Below are 6,000 nucleotides of genomic sequence, written 5' to 3' on the forward strand. Positions count from 1 at the left end.
TTGTGAACAACATTTGAGTCTCCAAAGAGTGTCATTTAACTAAGATTGACATGGAACGATTCGTTAGGTGAGGCTAGGATTGTTACAAATAACCCCTAAATTGTGAGTTAGAGCCTAAAGGTCAATATTTTAGACTCATTTTTAGGAGCAATTGATCTCTTAGGTGTGGGATACAGTTATTGTCACTATGCTCATAGGAATTGCATCCAATACTGGTTGAATGTTGTGTTATAATTGAACTTGAAATGATCAGGCAATCTAGGTATAACCCCTTGTGAACTTAGCCTTTTCTTTGATTAGCCAAAATCCCTTACCAATTCCACTAGATAAGCCCCTTTGAGCCTTATTTACACCTTTTCTTTGATCAACCGAGTTACAAACCCTTAGCCTTCATAAATACCCTTTCTCACCCTAGTTAATTGACTCAATTTCGGTTAGAAGAATGCTTGGGCACACACCCTTTGCCGTTAGCTACAATGGAAAGGTTGTAATTCTAAGAAGAAGTAACCCGATCAAGTTGACTCTTTGTCCCCTTTAAAAACAAAAGAGAAAAATCGAGTAAATTGTAGAGGAAAGGATAGAAGATATTCTTTAGTTGCTTCCCAAACGATATTCTTTAGTTGCTTCCCAAACAACAACAAAAAATGTAAATAGAACAACCTTGAGCTTTTATCTCGCACATAGCGGAAAAAGTGCCAATTTTTGCCAAAGTTCTAGCTAGTTGAGTCATTAACTTTAAGCCTAAATTCCCTTTTTCCTACCCCAAAACCTTTAGCCTATGTTACAACCCTTTAAAGACCTATAATTTCGCTTAATTGTAATGCTTAAGTTCGACCGGATGGATGATGCAATCCCAACGTGACCATATGGCCATAAACTATAGAGTGTTTTACCAAATTCATATTTTACCTAAACACTTGAGTGAAAGAGTGACCACCTGTGAGCTAGCAATCTTAGTCCTCGCCTCTCGTTTTTGCAAAGTGTTGGTTAATAAAATTACGTGATCAGTTTTGGAGATTGCTTTTGAGGTTCATGTCGTTTTTAATTGCAACTTGAGCAGTCTGAGACCGTAGGAATAATAAAGGTGCAATGGATCCTTGTCCACGTACGGGAGCTATTTGTTGATATTTCACTGCTTTTGATTCTCTCTTGCTTGAGGACAAGCAAGATTCAAGTGTGGGGAGGTTGATAGCTCCCATTTGTATATGGTTTTTAGCACCCTTTTGGTTCATTCTTGCTTCATTTCCTTTTAGTGTTGTTATCGTTTTGTTAGCTTTCAATTAACATAAGTAATTTCGAGTATTTATGGATCTTTGTGTATTTTCAGATGTTTTGAGGACTATTCGAGCATTTCTGAACCAGACTCGTGCCTGTTGGAGCATGTCTGGGTAGTTCTGGGATCATTAGAGCAAATTTCGGAAGCCCAGGGACCGAAATAGAGATTTCTGGAGAAAGCTGCCTCTTTTCAACGCCTGTCTCGCCGAGACAGTGTCTGTCTCGTCGAGACAGGTCCTCGTCTCGTCGAGACGAAGCCTGTCTCGGCGAGACGAGGCGAGCCAATGGTTCCCTAAAGGGGACCATCACGTGGTGTCTCGGCGAGACGCCTAGTGTCTCGTTGAGACACCTTCTCGTCTCGTCGAGACACGTCCTGTCTCGACGAGACGAGATGCTGGGAAGAAATTTCCCAGCGTCTTCTTACCTGCTGGGCGCGAATCTTGTCCTAGAAATTCCCAAATTGCCCCCGAAATGCCTACTAATATAAATAGAACATCATGCCTCTTTGGCTAGGGTTAGCTTGGCTTTTTCCCAAAAACTATTTCTTTTTCCCTTTTTTCTTCTTTCTTTGGAAGTTTTTGAAGCTTTTGTAATCAGAGACAGACAAATCCGGGTTCTAGATTTCTAAATTCATCTTATTGTCTTTTACTCTTGTTTGTCTAAATTAATGGAGATTCTTGTCTATGGATTGCATTTAAACTGTTTGGTGAATTTAATTATGAACTAATCCCCATCCTATCTGGGATGGGGATGAGATTGATCGCTTGACCATGTATATTAGGGATTTAGTGTATGGTTTACTCCAAATTGATTAGACTGTGCATGCTTTATGCCCTAGATTTATCAGAAATAGGATCGAGGCTAGAATGAGACTCGATGATATCAACTAGCCTGAAACTATCGAACTTAACGCCTACAAGTGCAATCCTCTCTCTCATACTACTTCAGGAAGCTTCAAGTTCACCTGCTTCCTAAGTGTCCTCAATCTAGAGAACTTCTTCTCTCGCTTATCCTAATCCGTGATAGACCTCACCGTTCAAGGAACAAGTCGAAGACTTCATCCGCTGAGAAGGATCTGGATCACTTATCTTCCCAGCTTCGATGAGATCTTGGATTTCATGCTTCAACTTCATGCAAGTGCTTGTTTCGTGACCATATTTCTGGTGGAAGTGGCAGTAGCCCCTGCGTTTGACTAATTCAGTGGTGTGACCTCCCGTGGCTGGTAGAGGGTGAAGTAAGTCATGCATTCGTAGACCCTCCAACACTTCAAACAAGGGTTGAGTGAAAGTGGAGAATTCCCTTCCCTCCCTTCTATACTGAGTGGGCGACGGAGGGCGAACAACCCTGGTAATCTCATGTCCTTGGTGGTGTGGATCTTGTTGTGTTCGTGAAATATGGTGTGAGACTACCCTTGGTGGAGTGAATGTTTGTGGATTAACTTGTGACGCGAGCTGGAACATAGGTTTCTCCACAGCAGCTTTCGGGATCTCCACAACCAGTGACTCACTCAGGACCTCCCTGACCAACCTTTTCAGCTCTATCTTGAATTCATCTGCAGCAAGTATCTCGGGAAGAACTCGCTCGATTTCTGCTCTGAGATTGAAATCTCCTATCATCTCTTGGGAATTTTCAACCCCCTCATGCTTAGTATTCTCCGGATCATTAAGAGCACGTTTGAACTCATCAGAAAAGATGTATTTGGCTAAAGCCCTTTGCACACGGCTCTCAAGATTGTGGTTAGAATTGCTGGACTGGGCCATGAGTTGGGTCTCTAACAAGGAAAGAGAAAGGATCGGTGAGTGGAGCTTTTTAGGCATTATGAATTTTGATGATGCACGTGCGATGCGAATGCTAAAGCTATCTACTTGTGCCTCCTATAGATGGATGTATGATTTATGCATGATTCGTGGTCTGCGCTTTATTTCTTACAACATAAACACGATTTGACTGGAGCTAAACCCCTTTTTTTCTTTTTCTTTTTTTTACCAGAGCCGTCGGCAGTACCTCGATCGTTTGTGCTAACTTACCAGTTTGGAAGTGCCGATGTCTGAAACCATTTCGACTGTTATACACACACTAGTACGAACCCTACAAGTTAACCTTGCAATGCTTTACAAGATGTACAATGTTGAATGACGCTCGACACGACTGACACTTGTAAGATTGAGACGACCCTCATGATACGTAAAATCCCCTATGACACTAGGTAAATGAGAGTGTACCCCGATGATATCCGTGACGTGTAGATACATTGGAGGGGTAGCGATATGAGTGGTGGGAATGGCATATTTGGTACATCGATACGACTCAAGATCTAAAAAGAACAACCTAAGCGATCATGCCTGAGGTGTATGTGAGGGATTGCCATCCTTGGTAGTAATGACGTACTTCGAAGATACGCGGTGTTACATGGACTGATATGATGCTCATGGTATGTCCGAGACTCAAACAGACCGTGACGAAGACATGCGGGGCACTTGTCCATAGTTTACTTGGTATTGATGCTGATAATAGGGAACCGTCTTTCTGGGAAACACAAGTTTCCTGAAACAGGTCGACATAGAGGATGTGTCCTAAACTAGAAGCAAGCGGGACGAGACCACCGCATATGGGGTGTGGGTCAATGGTTAGTTTAAACCCAAGACACGAATACGTAGGCGTACCAACGGAACCTTGGCGTGTTATGCAGAAAGTGGTGATGCACGGGACATGCCCTAAATAGGTTAAGGCATAGGGGAGACTCGAGTGACATATGTCATGTGCGCCAATCGTCAGCTTCTCCTGGAAAGCAATTATTACGATGATGGGTATTATCTGACGGGATAACGAACACGGAATTCCCGACACTCGAGGTACGAATAGGATGCATATGTCAACGTACGAGGTACGTGCCAATTATTAACTCCTACTTGGCTCACTAGCATCTTGACATAGTGGTTTGAAACGTGGTGCGTTCAGGAAATACGATGACGTACGTGGTATGCCTTAGAGGTAGCCAAAAGGCATGATGGGAGTCCCACTTGATGTGCCCCCACGATTGACTTATACGTAACTCACGAACGATGGGATGGCTTGATTTTGGGATTTCGACCATTGTGGGGGAAATCCAACATGCTAGGTACGAGACACGAATAGGGTACGCATATGACACACGTATTATCTGACCAACTTTGGGTATAGATGAAGCACAAAGATGACTCGAGAGGTACCTTCTAACAACATTGGAGGTGTAAGCTCGACACGATACCGACACGCAGGGTGTGGTTCAAGGATTAACTTAAGCTAGGGACCCAAATACCTCGATGGATTTGCGGACATCAGTGCGTCTGGAAGAATGAGAGGTGTCCTAATCCGATCGAGGTATCAATAAGACGGAAATGAAGACTTACCTGGTACGTGTCGAAGGTCAATTTGTTTCATAGCGCAAACCGAACGAAGATATGTTTTATGAGAATCACTATAGATCTTACGCGGATATGTCTGACGTATTCGGTCCATCATTGATAGTTGAGATACCAACGATGACACACAGGGTGGACATCCATAGTTCGACGGGAACCTATTACTATGAACAACTCGAGGAGCAACGAGGACGCGAACCAAGACCTTCGAGGTAAGTGCCAAATGTTGGACTTAGTCGTGGTATGAACAACTCGATACTACTGATACGAGTGAGACTCAAATAGCGACACATAGGGCATATGTCTCAGACTTGTGAATAAGGCAATTCGGAGTTTGGGGGCGCATGGACAGCGGTACCAATGATGTAGGGAGAGCGTGTCGAGGATTTGACAATAGAAACAAACCGATGTTTGAGACGTACTCCAGATATGAGTGACAATTTACAGGGCATACGTCAAGAGTTTGATAGGGACCTTATGACATGAACGACTCAGTGTGTCAAGGTATGGGCGGGATGCCCGAGATATCCCATAGGGTACGTGCCTAAGGGTGTGACTTGGACTCGATGATATGAATCACTCTATATGACAGGTACGGGCCAAAAGTTCAACTTGAACTTGTCGATACAAATGACTCGACATTGGGGGTGTAAGCAAGATGCACGTGATGACATATATGAACTTGCCCCAGATTCGACTGGAACTCAATGACATGAGTGACTCGACATTTGACATGCGAATAAGATGTACCGAACCGCGTATGTGGGTGTGTGCCACAAGCTTAACCCTGACTGGATGGTATAAACGACTCAGTTTTCGACATGTGAGTAAGGTGCGAGGGATGACCTACGGAACGCGCGTCAAAGGTCAGTCCAGAATTGGATAGCCTAATGACATACTCGTGGGCTACAAATATTGACAAGGCGACATGTGGGGCACATTTTGACAAGGCCCAACGTATAACTAAAGCGCAAGTGGTGACATAAGGGATACGCACCGAAAGCTGATACGTGTTCGAAGGACTAGTGTCACATGTTTGGAATACTGATGTGTTACGATATATGATGACACACCTGGTATGTCTCATATCGATTTGCCCATTTTTGAAGATGCGACAGTGTGTCTCAAGGGGGCCAAGGATGCGCGGGTTACCTTAGTTCAATGACGTGTCGATATACAAAGTACGGTCGAGAGTACCAATGGGGGCATGAGGATGACCTACTAGCTAAGAGTTTAGTGTAATGACGCATGGATTTATTAGATGTGACGAGGTGCCATATAAGGTGCCAGTTAAAACGCGGATGTGACACCATGACTTCGTGTG

The sequence above is a fragment of the Euphorbia lathyris genome, chromosome 3, assembly GCF_963576675.1.
Source record: "Euphorbia lathyris chromosome 3, ddEupLath1.1, whole genome shotgun sequence".
In the NCBI taxonomy this organism is placed as follows: Eukaryota; Viridiplantae; Streptophyta; class Magnoliopsida; order Malpighiales; family Euphorbiaceae; genus Euphorbia; species Euphorbia lathyris.